The sequence below is a fragment of the Cervus canadensis genome, chromosome 3, assembly GCF_019320065.1.
Source record: "Cervus canadensis isolate Bull #8, Minnesota chromosome 3, ASM1932006v1, whole genome shotgun sequence".
NCBI lineage: Eukaryota > Metazoa > Chordata > Mammalia > Artiodactyla > Cervidae > Cervus > Cervus canadensis.
In genome coordinates, this window is record NC_057388.1 from 45405930 (window position 1) to 45427826 (window position 21897).

Consider the following 21897-nt stretch of genomic DNA (forward strand, 5'->3'; position numbering starts at 1 on the left):
CTCTGTCCATGGGATTCTCCAGGCAAGAATACTGGAGTGGGTTGCCATTCCCTTCTCCAGGCAATCTTCCCCACCCAGGGATCAAACCCGGGTCTTCCACATTGCAGGCAGATTCTTTACTGTCTGAACCACCAGGGAAGGAGACTCAAAACAGCAAGGGATGATAGTTTTTAATAAAGACATGAAAACTCATAACACTGAGATATAAGAACTTGGCATCATGGAGCCATTTAGAATAGGACAAATTGCTTTATGTTTGTTGGTGTCCTAGAGATACCTTAGTAACCTCCTGCATATTCACACTGAGGGAGACCTCAGCCATTGGCAGGAATTTAAATTTGGTTCCCTACACTGGATACTCCCCCCATGGCTCAGCAGTAAAGAATCTGCCTGCAGTGCAGGAGAGGCGGGTTCAGTCCCTGGGACGGGAAGATCCCCTGGAGGAGGGTGTGGCAACCCGCTCCAGTGTTCTTGCCTGGAAAATCCTGGGCAGAGGAGCTAGGCGGGCTATAGTCCATCGGGTTGCAAAGGGTCAGATGTGATTCAAGCGACTTAACACGCACTCACACTGGGTACCACCTACATTACATGGGTGGGTAAGTACAGGACACAGCTGAAAGCATTTCTATCCTAAGTGAGTTTGGGCATTGAAATGGATAAATTATTGTTTGGAAAATTCACCTCTGTGAAGTACCTTCTTCTCTAAAGATAGAGGACAAATGAAGTACTACCATGTTTGGTTTGAAAAAAACGACATTCTTTTATTTATAACTTAAGTTTTTTGGTTGAAAAATACAAGATAAAATTCAAACATCATCTTGACATTTATGCAATACAAATGAGTCATTTATTTCATAAAATTATCTCCTTTCCATATGTGCTATATTATTAAAGGTGTTTTAAAATTGAGTTTTGTATTTAATTTGTCAACAGTTCTGGTATAATTTACTCTTATTATGTGGTGACCAGGTCTATAAGGAATAAGACAGGGATTAGGAAAATATATTCTATTGGGATGGTATCTGCTTTATCCTTGTGAGCTTTTTGTTATGTCAAGGAGTATCTATTTTAAATGTTGGAAACAAAGAGTAGATTATAATGCCTTTTGTGGAATGAGAAATTATGTTTTTGTCAGTAAGGCATCAATCAGACTTTATCCCAAAGTAGAGCAATCAGGAGTGATCTTATTCTGGTGTAATACATAGTCTTTTGTCAACAGTGGTGAAAACAGAGAGGAACAATAAGAGAGAATCAGTGGTGTGATATCTTGTCTTCATGATGTGAGAGTCTTTCCATAGAAATGTGATTAAAACTCTTAGAATAAATTATCTCCCTTTCTGCCTGACATGAGACATTATTTCTGGGCAAATTCCATTAACATTTGTTGTTCAGTATACGTACCATTGGTTGACAGATCCAGGGCTCAGTAGGTTCCTGAGTGGAGTCTTAACTACTAGACTGCCAGGGAAGTCCTAGTGTAGGTTCATTTTGAAACAACATTATTTCAGCCCTTACCACCACGGCTAAATCTGTGTCCATTGTATCTCAGGAAAATTGGCTGGAAATGCAGATAAGATGGAACCCCAGCAAAGAAATACACATTCAAGTCAGATGTTGCGTTTTTTTCCCCTAGAGTGACAGGTAATAGGAAATGTGAAAACAGCAGGAAGCAATTGAAAGAAAAATGAAGTGATATCAAGTTCAGAGCCATGTTACAAAAGTCTTTAAAGGTATAAGTATTGTGCTGTGGTTAGTCGCTCGGTTGTGTCCGACTCTTTACAACCCTAATAATATAACATTCTGGAGAGCACTGTAGGAATGAACTTTGACATTGATTATTGGGAGGAAAAGACAACTGGCTTATGGAGTATCCTGGTAGGTCAGGGACTATGCTAAGCATCTTATACACATTTCAGCCTTTCAGGCAAGGGAAATGAAATATTTACTACCTTAGATAAAAAGAACAATCACTAAAACTTTTTTGACAAAGAAGTAAACAGAAATAATCTTAAGGCATCTTGAGGAGGAAATACGTTAGTTCTCTTTGTAAATTTAATTTAGTGGCTAAAAGTAATTTAATTTAGTAGTAGAGATAGACTTCAATTTCTTTTTAAATAGCATTTCCAAAAAATAACAAAAATAGGTACCCACTTAAAATAGAGAAATTCATATTTGATAATTAAAAATATTTATTGGGATATCTTTTTTGATGACATTTTAGTTCAGAAATACTTTTCAGAAATAAACTATAAATTTAAATTTGTAATGTGAGACCTGTAATTTAAGGGAAAAAAATTACGTCAGGTAAAATCAAGCAGATGTATAGGATATAAGAATTTATTTCTTATTTCTCTATTATTTTTAAATGAGGGCTTCCCTGTAGTTCAGATGGTAAAAAATCTGCCTGCAGTGCAGGAGACCTGGGTTCGATCCCCGGATTGGGAAGTTACCTAAGAAGGGAATGGCAACCCACTCCAATATTCTTGCCTGGAGAATCCCATGGACAGAGGAGCCTCATGGGCTACAGTCCATGGGGTCGCAAAGAGTCGGGCACGACTGAATGACTAACACTACTACTACTATTTTTAAGTAATAGTTATTACAATAAATACTGTGTGTATACATTACAACAATAAAAACAATTTGATAGTGCTAGGTATTCAGTCACTTTTGATTGAATGAAAGTTTAGGACTATTATATACATAGTCCTAATCTGACTGAGTTTCCTAAATCTTTGAGGTTTTGGCCTTTTGATTCATACTGCATCTGTCAAAAGTAGATATTTCAACCTGAATGCTTCAAACAAAACATTTTTCCTTTTTATGCCTTTTTCTTTTGTTATGGTTTAGGAGGATGAGGGGACTGTTTATATTAAGAATGTGTTTAGCAGATACATTATTTTGGGTCATTTTTTATACTTTTAATATCACTGTATCTGTTGAACTGTCCTCATGTGTTTTCAGTGCCTGCCCATAAACCTGATGGTTTTTATTTATATAAATAATAGGAATTAGTTTCACTTGGTTTTCAAATAAAATTCCTAGAATTTTAAGAGTTTTTAGAAGTTTCATAAACTAGTTTTCCATTTGGTTCAGGAATGAAAGGCATGTATTAGTAACATTGTGTATATTTAAAATGTACAACGTGTTGATTCAATACATTTATATATTACAATATGATTATCCATAAACTTATTTTTAAACAACCTCCCATGATCTTAATCCTATTTTTAAGCAAATTTTTTTTGTTCTTTTGTTCTTTCATGATTCATTTCTCCTCTGATCACTTATCAATATGTCTTTTCAGATACACAGAAGTCATCTACATAATCTGTTTTAGACTTTTGATAGAAATAACACTGACAGTTTGGGGTTTAGTTTTCTTAAAACTTGTGGACTTTATTTTGGAAGATTATTTTCTTGATAGAAAAAAAGGAAATATACCATTTATTGTTTGTTGTTGTTTAGTTGTGAAGTCATATCCGACTCTTTGCAACCTCAGGGACTGTAGCCCTCCAGGTTTCCTCTGTCCATGGGATTTCTCAGACAAGAATACTATACTGGAGTGGATTGCCATTTCCTTCTCCAGGGGATCTTCCTGACCCAAGAATCAAACCTGCGTCTCTTGCTTGGCAGACGGATTCTTTACCACTGAGCCCCTGGGGAAGCCCATTTATTGTTTAATTACTATTAAAATTAGTGGTAGTAGTAGAGATAGTGGCTGAATAAATCTTTGAACAATAAAACTTAAAGCAAACAGCAATTCTATTGCATTGTTTTTTTTTCTAGTATATTGTATGGGAAAGACCCTAGAATGTAGAGTTATACAGACTTGAGTTCAAACCACCCATTTACTGTGTGAATTTGTAGGTAAGTTATTTATCTCATTGAGTGTTTCTTTCTTATTTTCATTGTCTTTCACTTTGAGATCATAGCAGCAATAGTCACCTTGTTATGGTTAAGTTAGATGGTTTTTGTAAAGCAGCGTGTCTAGGCTCTCAAAAAAGTTAGTGGTCAGTCCCCTGGAACATAGTTTAGAACAAAACAATAAAATGCTCAACTCTGTGTCTTAGTCTGTCAAAAAAGCCTTAAAGAGTCATAACAGTATTTTATATTCATCCTTTAATATGGGTCTCTCTTTTTATTGTTTATACATTGCAGGTTTTTTTTAAAGAGCTTAATGGTTTTCCTTTGTGGTTTTGGCTCTGAATTGAAAAACAAATTGAAATGACCCATTAATCTTGAGACAATGCCTTCTCAGGAGGTCAAAACTCTCAGTATTTTTTTTAACCTCAGAATTTTATTTTGAAAAACTCAAGCTTATAGAAGAGTTTGAGGAGTAGTTCAATGAACACCTTTATCTAGATTTCCCAGGTGTTACTATTTTGCCACATTTATATGCTCTTTTCTTTTTTCCCTTGCACAAGCCCAGATACATACTTTTATTTTTTTTTAACTGAACCTTTTAGGAATCATAAATAGTTCATGCATATCTCCTGAGAATAAGGACATTTTCTACATAATATAACATGCAGGGAATTTAACCTTGATATAATGCTGTTATCTGATCTAGAGTCTAGAGTCTGATTTCCTCAGTTGTCTTGGTATGTCTTTTTTTTTTTCCTTCATTCAAGCACATTCAAGGATTTTACATTGCATTTGATTGTCATGACTCCACTTTTCTTGTCTTTCATAAGTTGGCTCCCTGAAATTTTGAAAACTACTTTTTTAGAGTTCTGACAGTTGTCCCCAACAGTGAGGCATTTCCCCCATTACCTGTTCTTAGATTGTACGGGCACATCCACTGTCTGGTCACGATGCCCCATTGAAGACCATGAAGTCTTTGCATGGACATTTAGTATTGCTTTCATGAATAGCCACTGAGCATCACTTGATCTAGTACATCATTTTTTTTTCTTAAAATAGAAGTGAAAATGAAACTACAAATTATAAATTAGCTAATTTTCTTTTCTCATGTTGAGAATTAGCCACTGTTCAATTTTTAGCCATAATATGAGCACTGAATTTTATAGTATATTTTTAACAGAGCTAAGATCTAATTTTCCCTAAACCAGTGTGTGGAATAATTTAGAGGTGAAATTAAGTCTTTGACTCTCACACACCCACTGTGTACAATGGCACATTAAAAACTTAGTAATATCACCCCCAAACAGAGCATGGTTAGTTCCCAAGAAAAGTAGTGAAATAGCAGAAGTTCAGATCTCATCTTGAATCTGATTCAGGGAACATATGCTTCCTTGATTCAGGGAGCATATGCTTCCTTTTGTTTTGTTTTGAAAATATTTTGTAGCCTTGGTGTTCATTGTTTTCATTTTAAAGTTATTTGACGAAAGCGTTTAGCCCCCAAATTATTTTCTTCCAGAGGTCATTCTCGTATTTTCAAACTAATTTGCTGGTATGAATATATTTACATTTTGTTCTTAGAAGCTCATTTCAAGCTCGGTAGTCAAAAACACTAGATAATGCATTCTGTGAGAATCCTACTTTAATTTACTAATTCATTTAGCAAATGTTACTGAGCCTTTATTTTGTGCCAGTTATAGTGCTAGAGATGCAAGAAGAGCAGGATAGGGCCCCTTAGGAAGTTCAGAGTCTAGCAGGCGTGTGCTTTGTACACAATATCCAAAGAGTGAAAAGGAGAAAAAGTATAGTTCTTCCAGGGTGTGGGGCTGGTCTTTAAGGCTTATGATGTGGGTTTCAGCAGGTAGATAAAGGCAGTATCTGTACTTTATCGCTAGTAGCTAGCTATTTTTATTATAACTCCTTTTTTATAGTATGGTGCTCTACACTTGACCTCTGCCTTCAGGCACCTGTGGCCTGAAGTAAGCAGATGCTCAAGGCCATGGACAGCAGAGGCTTGAAGGCCACGAGTTATTTCTGCCTTTAACTAAACCATGGCTGCAAAATGTTTAGGGTCTCTCTTAACCAGGGGAGGCCGTGTAGGCTCTGCTTTCAGATGGACCTAGGCTGGAGTATTTACTCTGCTACTCATATATTCACTTACTAAAAGTGTGTGTGTGTGTGTTGGTCTTAGGTACCTTTGTTTCTCCAGGTATAAAATGGAGATAATACCTATCTCACAAAAAGATTGCACTGATTAAACAGTAGATAATAACATGAAAATCACTTGATACAGTATTCACCCCAGTTTAGTTCCACAGTCTCAGCCTGAGATTCACATGAGTCTTTGGAATAGGCAGGGGCCTCCAGGAGCCTGGACTGGATTTAAGGGTGTCTGAGGTATCTGGTAGACTGCACAGTGGGACACCAAGAATTGTTTAGAAAGATAACACCCAGGGGTGGGGCTGAAGTCAAGAGTCAGACAGCTCCACGGAGGCAGCCGGATGAAACCAGAGCTCCGGCCCCAGGCAGGGAGGTGAGGGGAGGGTGGAGGGTGGGTCTGGCAGGGGGTGGGGGGTCTCTGAGAGGCCAGTGCACAGGCCCTGGACTCCTTGTCTGGGGAGTGGTTCCAAGCCACTTGTTCTCTCCGTGTTCTCAGGCCTATGTTAAAGTGGATTCTCTCTTGGGGTTCGTCACCAGTCAGAGAAGGTGACTGGAGCCAGTGCCGCTCCCTTTCTGCCCCAGTTTCTCCCCCACCTCCTCCCTCCCCAGCAGTCCTAGCTGACTGGTGCTTCTGACTTCTGACTTGCAGTGCAAGACAGCCCAGTGGACCACAGCAGGTGTTCTGTCTCTGGTTCTTTTTTGTTAGGCCCAGGAGTGCTGATAAACTGTCCTATGGCCAGTGAGAGATTAGCTCCTGACCTTTATTGCAATTTCTCCCAAGTTCTCTTGGAGACGTCCGGGAAGGGAAAAAGAAAGGCAATAGTAAAACCTTGGTCGATAGTTCAGGGCCGGGTGGGGCGTCTCCTTCTGCTCCTGAATGTGTCCTCAGACTCGGGGCCAGCAGATGCCCAGTGCTTGGAAGATGGCAGGGAGGCCTCTGCAGCACACTGAGCCCCTGTGTGCCAGGCCCCTAGATGCTACCTGTGAAGCAGACAGGAGGAGACAGCCTGGACATTTGAACTGACTGCATCTGTTCTATAAGGATGATCAGAGTGGAGGTCACCACTCCACAACTGTGGGAAGGACCAGTTCTCCCTGCCCCTTCACCTCCAATCCATTGCAGACCTGCCCTTTTGTAAACTGTAGTGAAATTGCCAGGGTGGTATCACACAGCTGTACTATTGAGTAATTGTAATAGCTCCTAGAAGCTCCTGCTGTCTGGAGTTATCTCACTATGGATGCTGAGGTTTAGGTGTCATGACCTTGGTGTGGTCTGTATGAGATATGAAAGTTCTCATAAGAAGCTTTTCAAAAGGGAAATTGCACATTTATCTAGAGGAACTGATGATTAAAACGAAAAAACCAAAAAGTATATTTTACCATTTGGGCATTTTTATAAGAGCAGGCTGAACGTGAGTGGCACCCTTGGACAGGTAGGATGTTGGTATGTGGGGGGCCCTGGTTCATGGCATGTGTATTCTTACCTCTGTTCCTGGCATCCATGTGCCTCTTTACGTTGAAAACACTCCATGGGTTTTGCTTGTCTGGCCTTGCGACAACTCACCCCATTACATGTACCCCACCTCTCAGCACTCTTTCTTTCTTTCTAGGTGCCATCTATGTATGCACCCAAGCTGCTGTTACTCTTACACGTTGTTTTGATATCGTGGCTGTTCACATGTCTCTTCTCCTCTACTAAACCATGAGCATACTAATTAGTGAGCTATGGGAAAAGGGCATTTCTGGGTGAAGTCAAAGAAAAATGAGAATGGGAGGTAAGGAAATGGGAGTCCTGGAAGGATGGGAAGATTGGGTCAGCTCTGCTGTCACGTGCTTTAAGATTCCAGAGGAGTTGGGCCCAGTGTGCATCAGTTGTGGAGTGAGATTGCTAAAGTAGATATTGGATGAAGTTTTATTGGGGTTGAGGAAGCAGAAAAAAATTGAGGGTGGCCGTGGACATTGATGTGTTCTGTGACTATGGCAGAACTGGGGTAGAAATAAGACAGAGCTAGATGCTGGTCCAAGGGTGCCGGAATGTCATGAATCTCAGAGGCAGGGCGTCAGCAGGGAGCACGCGTATGGTCTGGATGCCAGGGGGGGAGCCAGGGCCGTCCCTCACCATCATTTGGATCCCACTGTGTGCAGGGCATAGGACCTTTGACAGTAGTGGTGCTCTTACAATGGTTGGGGGCAGGGGCTGTCCCACAGGTCAGCTATTGAGTAGATATTTATTGAGCACTTAGCATCACCAGGCATGGTGTTAGGCGCTGGGCAGAGCAGCAGTAAACATGCTCTGCCTTCCAGGACCAATGGGGAAGCTTAGAGAAGCATGGAGATGAAATTGGAGAAAGCTGGTTGTCTAGACGGTCTTGCATCTTGTGGATGACCAAGGATGAGAGAACAATGAGGATGGAGTTGGATGGAGGGTCTTTTGCTTATAATTCACTCACTATGAATGCTTGTTTAACTAAACTTCCTGTGAGGCTAACTCTATCAGGTTCCCAGTGAGAGCACCTTAACCTCATGTTTATCATGATTACAGAAGGCAGGAGGTATAGAAGCAAAGAGCTTGTATTTGAGGCCATTCTTCCATTTATTGACCAAATTTTCAACAAGAGCCTGCAGTGTGTTTGGCACTGGGCTGGGCCAGAGGCTGATAAATGTAATTTAGGATTTCAGTTGCATTATTTTTTAGCTGCGTGACAGTGGACAACTTCCTTAAACCCTCTTCTGTAAAACCAGGTTGGTGTAATTCATGAAGAGATTTAGGCAGAGTTTAAAAAAAAAAAAAAAAATGCGTGGTGCCTGACGCACAATGGGTGCTAAATAAACTTTTATATATCTTTAGGCTCAATTTGTCAAATTTTAATCTAATCAGAATGTTATTAGTATCTACGTTATTTTCTCTGATAATCACTCCCACTTAATTTTAATTGACCAAAGTGTATAATTCTGTGTATCTCTTACAGCTAATTCCCTTACTGCAAATTTGGATTAACTTAATTAACATCATGTCAATATTTATGGGGAGATGGGAGAGATTTCTCTCAAATGTAACATCCTTTAGCTCTTCAGGTAAAAACAGAAAGCAACTTCAGTCTCCCCTAAATTATAAGCTGTGCTTGTAGATGGTTATTTCAAAAATAAGTTGATCCACTTTTTAAGATTTAACTTTTAATTTTAGATGGGTGTGTGTATAGCTTTCGCCTCCCCACCCCTAACCCCCAACCCTCTTAATCAGATTGAACCAGCTGCTTCTAGGAGCTGATTACTGGAGAATGTTACTGTCATTGCATTCTGAGACCAAGAGCCCAGCAGTGTATTTTATACTAGCTAATCATTTGATCATGTTTTCTGAAAATTAATGGTGCAACTGAAAACATTAACAAGTGGGTTTCACCACCACTACCAGCATTTTTTCCTACATTTGGTTTTGCATTAAAACCAGAGATTATTGGTTTTGTTGCTGTTATTTAACATAAGATAGTATAATCAAATTGCTAAAAAAAATGAAAATACAAATTAATAGTGTTTTGTTTTCAGGATGGTAGAAAAGAGCCTTTCATTTGAAAGACTGAGCAGCTTAAATAATTATATCATTATACTTGTTTCAAGGAATTGTGAATGTTAGTCATCTTTACTGGCCTCCATCAGAAAAGGTGGAACTGACCCTCTCCTTAGATATTTTAAAAGAGAATGCCAAGTTGTAGCTCCCACTTAAAAGCAGATGTAGGTAGTTTGACATGCTCATTGCACAAAGTAGGTGGGGTACCAGACCCATGGCGCTCCAGAAAATGTACTTGACTTTTATGCTGTGGGGTTATTTTCAGAGCTGAGTTTCAACAGGTTGCTGAGAGTGGTGTGCTGCAGTAGAAACTGAAAACTTCAACTCTGTGGGTTTCTAAAAATAAACTGCTACTTTTAAGTTACTTTTTTATTTGGTATTTTCACTTTATTCAGATTCTGTAACCGTTACAGTGTTGGTTTTCTGTTCTGCAGCACATTTATGTGAAAGGGACAATTTAATCTATTTTTAAGTACATTTCTTAGAGTTGAGAGCTATTCTTGGAATGAGAATAATAAAAAAAGGCTTGTAATCTAGAAGTATGTATTTTTATTGATTAAAAAATAAACATTCAGGTTGTATCACCTAGGCAATTAAATTAGAATTTAAATAAAATTAGAGCGTTTCTTTAGTTAAATCATTTCTTGAATTACATCTTTTAGAAGGGATTCTTATTACTAAACCATGTAGGCAGAGGTCCTGGTGTTTCTTGGTTGGTTGTCTCCTCCTGGACAGAGATTCTGAGGCAGAGATCGTTGTATGTTCTGAAGGCAGCCTGTGCATCCTGTTAGAAGGTAAGCTGAAGCAGACTAAACACTTTAAAAGTTACCTTGAGTAAAGATCGATTTGAATCGGGTAGCATCCCATCTAGCAGATAGATAGGAAAGGACCGGAGGAGCTGCACAAAATGAAACACTTTTTATAGGCAGAAGGGAGTGGAGCCAAGGAAGTTAAACTAGGAAAAAAGTGAATTGGTTATTATTGCAAGGTCACTTTCCTTAAGGGAGTCTGTGAGGCAGACCAAGTGACTCCTGATTGGCTGGTTTAAGATTCCATTTCTGGGAGAGCAGAAACTGTAATTAAGTCTCAGTTTGATGACTTGAGGCTTAGTAGAAGCAACTTCATTTTGGGTCTGTTGTCCTGTTTTTACCAGTGCTGAATGTTTTTCATGAATTTTTAATTCCTGCAAGCTTTCCCCTTTGCTTCTGTTAAAGAGTAAATTTCTCTAACAAGGGAGCTTGAGTAAGGAGCACTTGTTTTGGTTATGAGCCCTAGCAGTCTAACTTCTTGTGAAAGTAGTTGGTGATGATGATACTAAAATCTATGCAGGATGGATCATGTGCCAGGCACTGCTTTTTAGCCTCCTTCCTTATGATAATCCACAAGAATCACTGCTGCCATCTTCAAAGGAAGTTTTCTTTTGGTCTCCATTTTACAGGTGTGAAAAACTGAGGCACAAAGAGTTTAGCATGCCTAAGGTCATGCTTTCATTTTTTTAAATATTATTAATTTATACTTGATAATTAAATCAAACTAGTTTTTAACAGTTTTATTAAATGAGAGATATAGGCTAGTAGAACTATAAAAATTTTGGCTATGTCACAGCCAAATCATCCCCTTGTTTGTGAGGATTCTGGAGAACACTAACTCGAACAACTAGCTGTATTTTCTTTATAATTCATCCTGAATTTTGAAATTATGTTAAATATTTTATACACTAAATTCCATCAAAGGAAAGAAAAAGAAATGGTTTCTAGTATGAGCATTATTTCTACACATACTTGCAAATGAAGCATTTATTGTTGTTGTTCTCTGACAACCAAGGTTAGTCAAGTTTTTTGTGCCCCAAATGAGAAAATGGTTTACATTCTGATACTTTTAGCAGTCAATTCAAGTGATTCAGATTTTTTCCTCTTATTTTTCCTTCTTAGTAGCAGTAAAGGTTTATTTAAAAAATCCTCACCCTGAAATGGTGCTGTAGCATGTGATTCTACCATTTATTAAAACCAACGTTTCCAAAGTGGTCCTTATACAAAAATATATAAAAAGCAGTTCCTGATGTGACTTGCACTCTCCCTTCGCCCCTTGACATCTCTTGATTCAGATTAATTTTGATCTAAATTTAAGTATTTCCTTTCCATTTCAGCTAGGTATCTGAAAATACTATGTTACCTCTCAAATTAATGGATAAGTATCTAGAAATATAAACTATAATACTACTTGTTTTTACATAGATGTAACTACATTGGTAGAAATAATTTGCTTGAAGTTTAGTGAGGTTTATTATTTCTCTTTGTTTCTCGCTGGAGAAGGAAAAAAAACTCAATACTGGGAAGAATCAATTAAATTTATATTGTCATGACCACTATCTATATGCTTTTAGAAAGTGAAAGTGAAGTAGCTCAGTCATGTCTGACTCTTTGCGACCCCGTGGACTGTAGCCTACCAGGCTTCTCCCTCCATGGGATTCTCCAGGCAAGAATATTGGAGTGGGTTGCCATTTCCTTCTCCGGGGGATCTTCCCGACCCAGGGATCAAACCCAGGTCTCCTGCATTGCGGGCAGACGCTTTAACCTCTGAGCCACCAGGGTATGCTTTTTGGATGTGTGCAAATCAAACTGGAAGATTAATGATGCAGGTATATGTAAGGAACATGCTTAGAACTGAATGAGCCAAGTTTTCTTGGTTTGCAGAATTTTATTATTGTAACTATGAATATTATAAATAAAAAAAGATCTAGTTACATCTATTTGTATAAACTAGAAACCAGTGAGTCCAGCACTCTGAGCAATCTAAAAACAGTATGTGAGATGCCTCGTGGTGATTTGGAAGAGAGAAGATGAAATGAGAAGCATGGAGAAACGTGGGCACGAGTGGAGGGAGAGGGCTGACTGGCCTTGGCTTGTTCATTTTCTCTGTGTTAATTTGAAATCATTTCCTGCTGTCCTCTATCTTCAGCAACAGAAAGTCAGTATCTTTTTTTTTCTTTTTTTTTGGCCTTTTTAATGATGAAGTCATTTCCAACTGTATTAAGTTCAACTATTAAAATATTTCTAAAACGGAACCTTTATGAATCAGTATCCCTGTTTTCATATGTACCCATGTTTTATATTGTAATCAGTATGTACATGTACCTTTTATATCATTTAAAGTTTTTTTATTATTAAATTGATACGTGCTCATGGTAAAAAGTCAAATAGTACCAAGAAGTATAAAGCGAACACTAAAGGTGCTTGTTTCTCCATCATTCCTAGTCCTAGAGGTAACACAGTTAATAGTTTCTTGAGTACTTTCATGGGCATTTTTATGCACGTACATATTTAGTTAGAATTAAAATTATATCCAGCTTCGTACATTGCCTTTTTCACTTAAGTGTGCCACTTTTCATGTCCTTACATCTAGAGGTACCCCATTCTTACTTTAATGACTGAATAGTGTTCTACTATATGAATGTATTAAAGTTTATATAGATAACAAGGGTGTTTACATTTTAGGTACATGTATCTTTGCATAATTGTGCAAGTACATCTATAGGATATATTTCTAGAAGTGGATATATTTCTAGAAGTCAAAGGTATAAACATGTGACATTTGTGTAGGCATTGTCTCGTTGCCCTTTAAAATAGTATACTAATTTATACCTTCAAATTGTGTTTAACATATACTTGCAGAACTTTAAAATGTGTATCAGTTCAGCCTATCAGCATGTCTTAGTATATGTGCTGCCGAAGCGAGCACGAGATCAGCATGTTCTAGTTGGCATTTTTAAAATTTGAGTGAGGCTTGGCATTACTTTTTTTTTTTGACCATTTGTATTTTTCTGTTAACTGCCTATTCAAATTTTTTCCCCTTTACTGCTTTATTAAGTGTTTGAGCTCTAAGGTCACAGAGCTTTGGGTTCAACTTTTGAGTTTTGCCATTCGCTAGCTGTTTGACCTTGAGAGGGTTATTTAGGCTCTTTGAACTTCAGTTTATTTTCTGGGGCTATGAGGGTAACTTACTCATGGGGTATTGTTGATTGATGAGATAATCAATGTAGAATACTTAACCCATTTCCTAAAGAATAGTGTGTGTGTGTTTGTGTGTTAGTCACTCAGTCGTACCCCATAGACTGTAGCCCACCAGGCTCCTCTGTTCACAGAATTCTCTAGGCAAGAATACTGGAGTGGGTTGCCATTTCCTTCTCCAGGGCATCTTCCTGACCCAGGGATCAAACCCAGGTCTCCCTCATTGCAGGCAGATTCTTTACCATCTGAGCCACCGTGTAAGGAGAATAGTAGAATGTAATAACATGGTAGGAATATAATAATACAATATTATTATATATAATAATACAATACAATAATATAATAATGTGTTTCCTAGTAATATTACTAATACTACTAAGATTTTTAAAGAAGATTAAGATTTTTAAAAAAGACTTTAAAAATATGTTAATCTTAAAAAATTAAGAATAGAATGTGTGAAATGCCTTCATAGCATTCGTATGATCATTTGGTTTTTCTCTTTTAACATAATGATATGGTAAATTGTATTAGTAGATATTCTAATATTGAACTATCCTTATATTCCTAGAATGAACTCTTCTTGGTCATGACATTGATTATTAATTGTGTTCTTAAATATAACTAACACTGTCAACTATTATTTTAGTACAAATCAACACACATTTTTTAACATAGAATCAAGGTCTGGATTTTGGATATACTTCAGACATTATTGAATATGCTTTCCATTTTGGGTAAGTAATTAGGGATCAAAGCTGGGAATGATCTATATAGAAACCCCCACAAGAAGCATTTATTATGATTTACGTGTACTTTGTTATTGTTGTTCAGTGACTCAGTTGTGTCCGACTCTTTGTGACCCTATGGACTGCATGCAGCACGCAGTCTTCTCTATCCATCACCATCTCCCAGAGCTTGCTCAAACTCATGTCCATGGAGTTGGTGATGCCATCCAACCATCTCATCCTCTGTCACCATGGTTCTGTCTAAACTATGGAGCAAGAAAAGGCATAGGGAAATGACATTTTGTTTCTGCGTCATTTTTTCTTGTCCATTGAGATTATATATACTTTAGGGTTTTTACAATAATAACCATAGTGTATTTTATAAAGCTATAAGAACACTTTTTCATATATAGGAAAGTAGAGTATGTTCTGATTTGTGCCTTTCAAGGACTTGGGCAGCTCAATCAGTTCAGTTCAGTTCAGTCACTCAGTCGTGTCCAACTCTTTGCGACCCCATGAATCGCAGCACGCCAGGCCTCTCTGTCCATCACCAACTCCCTGAGTTTACCCAAACTCATGTCCATTGAGTCGGTGATGCCATCCAGCCATCTCATCCTCTGTCGTCCCCTTCTCCTCCTGCCCTCAATCCCTCCCAGCATCAGGGTCTTTTCCAATGAGTCAACTCTTCACATGAGGTGGCCAAAGTGTTGGAGTTTCAGCTTCAGCATCAGTCCTTCCAATGAACACCCTGGACTGATCGCCTTTAGGATGGACTGGTTGGATCTCCTTGCAGTCCAAGGGACTCTCAAGAGTCTTTTCTGACACCACAGTTCAGAAGCATCAATTTTTCCGTGCTCAGCTTTTTTCACAGTCCAACTCTCACATCCATACGTGACTACTGGAAAAACCATAGCCTTGACTAGACGGACCTCTAGTAATGTCTAGTAATTGGCAAAGTAATGTCTCAGTCTCTGTCAGCTCACAGCCCAATAGTAACTCTGAAATAGTATGTTATATTGTTTCAGTGACTCAAACCCTGTTGCTTAAGGTTAATTTTAGATTCAGCATCTAGCAGAGAAATGAAATAAATACATAAGGAGCATTTGTGTCAGTGACTTCTGGTTTTGCTTCCAAAATCATTTTCACTCATCAATTACTGATTTTTTTTAAAAAAAATTCTTCTTTTTTAACTTCAGAAGTACTGAGGACATTAGAAATGTAATATACACGAGGTAAAGATTTTCTATATTGGTAAAATTAGAATTTGGGTTCCATGTTATGGGTTCATTCTGTGTACAGGATTAGAACCTAGAATTCTACTGAGAAGTCCTTTGAATGATCATAACAGCCTCCACGGACAGAGGAGCCTGGCGGGCTACATTCCATAGTGTCTCAAAGAGTAGGACATGACTGAGCAACTGAGCTCATAGCACATCTACTGTTATTGTTCTAACACTGCAGCTCAGGAAACTGAGGCATAGAGGTTAAGCCTTTGCCCAAGGTAACGGTGACAGAGGGGCGGAGACAGGATTCACGTTCAGGCATTCTGTCTGCCAATCCTGTACTCTTTTAAATACCTCATTCTACAGACAAAGATGGAACTACTGCCATTCAGCAAATATTTATTGAGTGCCTTCAGTGTGCTGGAAATTCTTAATTGTAGATCTAGGCCATTGCCATGGTGAGCAAGGCACACAAGCTCCCCGCTGTCATGAAGAGTACATTCTTGTGGAAGCAAAATAAAGGTACAAACATCATAGTTTATAAGATCCTTCATCACTATAGCCAGTTGTGTTTTGCAAAAGTGTTTTACAGTAATGATGAATGTTTTCTCTCCTTTCTCCATTTACCTAGTTGGTTCATGAAATCCCTGTCTTGGCTATCTGTGATATACTGTGTTCTTATGTAGGCCCAGGAGACTGAGCAGAGTAAGGGGGAAATTCCTGTGCTTTGACACCTGAAGCCCTGGGTGGGGGGACCCCAGCGCTCCACTGTGTACTAGCTGAGTGTGAACTCTGAGCTGCAGTGTCTTCATTTACAAACGGGGCATTGGCTGCCCTGCTCTCTACAGTGGTTGTTACAAAATGAACTTAGGTCCCTACGATTAAATGAACTCAGGTATAATATCGAAGGATCGTCTGTTTCCTATTTTCCATACATTTTCCAGTCTTAATATTTTTCAGTGAAAGATAAAAATGCAGGTAGAGGGAGTCAATGAGGTTTAACTTCTTTCTCTCAACAGAATGCTGTATGTGGTCAAGTAATTTTTGTTTGAAATCATTATTTAGACAAACTTCGACAGTCGATGTTGCAGAATAAATTACAATTAATATCCATAAAAATATCTTCCTGAGAGTTAAGTACAAAAAAATGCATCTTAATTGCCTATTTTCTCAAAATTTCCATTGGCATATTACATTAGTATGCTAGAGTTTACTTCTGTGTTTTGTACCATAAAAATAATGCACTTTAATTTCATCTTGCTTTAGAAAGATATTGCTTCTTACTTGCTTGTACTTGGTGATACCCACATTTGTTTCTTGATAGTCACTCAGTATAATGTGACAGTCAAATTGTTTTTGTTCTATAATGAGTTCTTGATGGAAACCATACGTCTTAATTAAATAATTAATGTGTACACTGAATAACTCCGGCCTTGTCTCTCACCTGTCACTGGATTAGTGCCGACTTCTACTGTTGCTTTCCCCTCCTGTTTCTGTTGGCACCTGTACCAATTACAACACATGGAGGTTGCTGTAGCGAGGCTAGGTGATCTCCCTTGCTTTTGTCTTCCTCTTTTTTCTAACTCATCTGGCAGGTCTCTGTCATGATACCCTATGCATCATGAAGTCTATAGATTTTAAACTGATATTCGACTCAAGGCCCTGAAGAACTTAGACTCAATTACTCTGTAACCCTGTCTTTTGTTATCGCAACATAAACCTTCCCTTCCAGTCAAGCTGTGACTCCCTATTGTATTCTAAACATTCTTTTATTTAAAATGTCATGTGAGTAAGGTATTATTTCAACCCCATATTGTAGACAAGGAAACTGAGGCGCAGAGAAGTTAACTAACTGGTCCACAATTCTCAGGTTTTCTAGGGAGCAGTTAAAGCTTGAACCTCGTGAGTTTCCCACTGGATGTGTGCTCTTCAGCACAGACTCTTTTAGGGACTAAAGCCCAACTCGGGTATCATCCTGAATGAGAATCTTTGGGTGACTCAGTTCTTCATTGAGTGGCTTATGACACCTGTGGCATGAGGGAGAATCTCTCTCCCAGAAGGTGACATTTGAGTCAACGTGTAGGAAGAAGGTAGTGGGTCTTGGAGGGTAGCATTCCAGGAGGACTGTGTGTGCAAAGGACCAGAACTTAGTCTCCTTCACAAGTGTGAATGTTTATCTGGTCTACTTCATCCTTATGTCTTTTGATAGCTTAAGCCAAATATTTCAGGCTATTTTCAGAGTTTATATCTCTTGTGATGCCTCTATAGCTGGCATTATGTAATCACAGCCACTCTCTGAGATAGACCTTAATAGCCACAGTTTATTGCTGAGAAAAATTGAGATTCATAGTACTTGGTAATGTACAAAGGTCACACAGTTAATAAGTAGCAGGAAAAAAGATGGCAGAGCTGGGATATGCCTCAGTTTGTCTGAATCCCATGCTCTTTCCCCACACTGTAGATCAGCCACTGTGTATAACCTTGAATAATAATTTATGCTCCTGCCTTAGATGATTAATCTCCCTAACCAGAGTGCAGGGACCCTTTTGTAGTACTTTTATTGTCACCAACCACAACTTTACAAATAAAGTGTTAATAATTGAGTTGTTTCCCTGTGTTAGTTTCACTAAAGTTAAAGGCATTTTGCATACAGTAAATCAAAATTTTAATAGTTAAAAATGAGTTGTTTGCAGAGTGCATGTATCATCGTCATAAAAACAATACAACTATTGACCAGCCAGTCATTCTGAAATCCATGAAACAAAAACTAAAGACCACAGGCCAACCTTACTTGTTCTGCAAAACATCAAAGCTTGGTGGAAGAAAGAATTTCAGTTTTGCAGCTCCTGGTGCTGCTGCGTCGCTTTAGTCATGTCCGACTCTGTACGACCCCACAAGTGGCAGCCCACCAGGCTCCTCTGTCCCTGGGAGTCTCCAGGCAGGAATACTGGAGTGGGTTGCCATTTCCTCCTCCAATGCATGCATGCATGCTAAGTCGCTTCGTCGTGTCCGACTCTGTACAGCCCTATGGACAGCAACCCACCAGGCTCCTCTGTCCACAGGATTCTCTGGGCAAGAATACTAGAGTAGGTTGCCATTTCCTTCTCCATCAGACTACTTTATCACTTACATTCTCTAAAGTCATAGATAAAGAATTGTGGGTGCTCCTGTCAGAACTGTACGTGGTCCCTGAGTTAAGTATCGCTCACTTTTGTTGTTAGAATTCCACTGAATTCACTAAGTAGTATTTTGCAAATACTACTTCCTTATCAATGACAGGTGTATGATTTTATTTTTAATTATTTTTGGTATTGGTTGGACCTTTCTTATCTTTTTTTCTTGTCCTAATCTTTCTGTACCAGTGTTCCCCTTCATTTCTGATGTCTCCCTGATTGTGAGTGACTGAAATGCACATTGAATTCCATTAAGTGAAGTTTGGAAGTTTATTGAAATAATGGTGGGGGAGGGGTGGTGTCTCACAAAATCATCCAGCCACAAGTGGAGGGCAGGAGTGCAGCTGGGTACCTGGGTTTTGAGCACAGGTAGGGATTGCTCCATCTCTTGCCTCCAATTCTCTCCTCTACTGTAGGCCACGTTCTCCATGTGATGGGAATATGACCACCGCAGCTCCACAGCAGTAGCCACCAGTAAAAGACCCACCTGACATTCCCTCTGATTCAAGCCCCACAAAGATCCCAAGGAAGTGTTCTGATTGATTAGCCCAGTCATCCTGGACTGACATAAAAGTCGTCTTGTTTGCCTGGGAAATTGCCTAGAAGTTGCCTCGTTTGCTAGGACACAGGACTCAAAACCCTGACCTCACCTGGGGAATAAGTTTGTCTGCCCTATTTTGGGTTATAGGATCTCGTCTGCTAGCTGATTCCTAGGTTAGACTGGCTGCCCCGAGGAAGCCCTCTGTCTTTGTTGAAGGCAGCTTTTCCCTTGGTTGCTGAGGTTCCTTTCCAGCCTAAGGGGACATCTGCAGTGTTCTGAGTACCTTTTCGAATCAGAGACAGTTGATGAGCCCTGAGGTCTGTGTGTGAGGGATTGCTCTGTCGTTTGTTTTACCACCTGCCTGTATGACTGCAGGTGACCCATTTGGATTTGTCTTTTTCTGTTGAGAAAATTTCCATTTTACGATTGAATAATGCTTTACACACAGAATGACAAGAAACAACAATAGCAGACAAATGTTGCTTCTCTTCAAAAGAAGGGAACTATTATCTTGCATATCAGTTCATCTGGGTACTAATGGAAAATGCCTGGAAAAAGAAATAATACTTTACATTTATACCACAAGTTTTTCAAAGAGATCAAGTGGGAGGCTAAAGGTCACTGTAATTTTCCTCTCACAGATTTTTATTGATGTTGTTTGCTTCTCAACATTAAGAGCAGCCAACCACCTGGCTCACTCATATTCTACAAACTTTTAAAAATGAGATTGGATTTTTTTCTAGACTTGCAAAGGTTTTTAATTTTAGAGAGAACTGCTTTTTTGTGCAACAGTGTTTGTTTTGGAAATGTTTATACTCTGGTAACTGTGGAAGAGATGGCTTTCTCACTGGTTGGTTGTGCTGTCACTTCAGTTAAAAAGCGTTTATCATTAACTCACCATTTACAACATTGTTCAGAGTGATTGCTAAAGATGAGTAAGATTGAGCTTGTGCCAGAACCCTGGAGGCACTGACCATGTACCCATGACTGACCCACCAGACAGTCGCAGGGCAGCGCAGCAAAACAGGGTCACGGCGCCTCCGCTCTGACGTCACCCGGCACGCTCCACACAGAGCATGCGTGCGGAGGAGCGGAGGACGGTCCGCTCAGTGAGTGAGAGAGAAAAGGACGTCTGCCCTTCATGCTGGCTGGTTCAGTTCTTACATGCATCTCAGAGGAAGACCATTTTCTAGGGTTTAAAGATATCCATTTTCTACACAACATGGCTTCTGAATGTAGCCAACAACAACTTCTGCTACTCAACAGAAGAAAAAGCAATCTATTTGAATGCTGGAGGGAAAACCCATTGTTGTGGACTTCTTGCAGGACCATATAATTGTCTTCGGCAGTGGCTTTCTGTGAGATTTTCAAGACTAGCATTTACTGTTGGAGAGTTTGCTTCATATATTGTGTTTAGAATTTAGCCCCCACATAGTATTTGACTCCACTGAAAGGAAGATGCAAATAAGGTGCACTGTTCCTGCATAAAAGGAGGCTTTAATTCTAACTTGTGAGTTTGGGGCAAGCGTCAGGAAGGATGTGGCATTTGTGTAGAGCTTTGAAGGGAGAGAAAGATTTTGACAGGTAGGGACGGGGAATGGAAGGGATGCATTTCCAGTGACCAAAGCTGTGAAATAATAATGTGCTGAGATAATAGCCCAGTCTGTGTGTGCTCGGTTCTGTTGGGCTCTTTGTGACCCCAAGAACTGTAGCCTGCCAGGCTCCTCTGTCCATGGAATTCTCCAGGCAAGAATACCAGAGTGGGTTGCCATTTCCTACTTCCAGGGGGTTTTCCCAACCCAGGGATCAAACCCGAGTCTTGTGTCTCCTACATTGGCAGGCCAAATCTTTACCACTGTGCCACCAGACTTAAATTGAAGAAAGTACGGAATACCACTAGACCATTCAGGTATGACCTAAATCAAATCCCTATGATTATACAGTAGAAGTGACAAATAGATTCAAGGGGTTAGATCTGATAGAGTGCCTGAAGAACTATAGATGGAATTTCGTCACATTGTATAGCAGGCAGTGATCAAGACCATCCCCAATAAAAGAAATGCAAAAAGGCAAATTGGTTGTCTGAGGAGGCCTTACAAATAGCTGAAAAAAGAAGAGAAGCTAAAGGCAAAGGAGAAAAGGAAAGGTATACCCATTTGAATGTGGCGTTCCAAAGAATAGCAAGGAGAGATAAGAAAGCCTTTCTCAATGATGAATGCAAAGAAATAGAGGAACACATTAAAATGGGAAAGACTAGAGATCTTTTCAAAAAAAATTAGAGATACCAAGGAAACATTTCATACAAAGATGGGCACAATAAAGGACAGAAATGGTATGTACCTAACAGAAGCAGAAGATATTAAGAAGAGGTGGCACAGAAGAACTATACAAAAAGATTTTCATGACCCAGATAACCACGATGGTGTGATCACTCAGCTAGAGCCAGACATCCTGGAATGTGAAGTCAAATGGGCCTTAGGAAGCATTACTACAAACTAAGCCAGTGGAGGTGATGGAATTCCAGTTGAGCTATTTCAAATCCTAAAAGATGATGCTGTTAAAGTGCTGCACTCAATATGCCAGCAAATTTGAAAAATTAAGCAGTGGCCACAGGACTGGAAAAGGTCAGTTTTCATTCC

At 39.2% G+C, this 21897-nt stretch overlaps 1 protein-coding gene across 1 annotated transcript in view; it reads left to right on the forward strand.

Moving 5' to 3' along the window:
* Nucleotides 1–21897, forward strand: part of PRKAR2B (protein kinase cAMP-dependent type II regulatory subunit beta) — a 104879-nt gene that overhangs the window by 26724 nt on the left and 56258 nt on the right. The gene's annotated exons all lie outside the window — the stretch shown is intronic.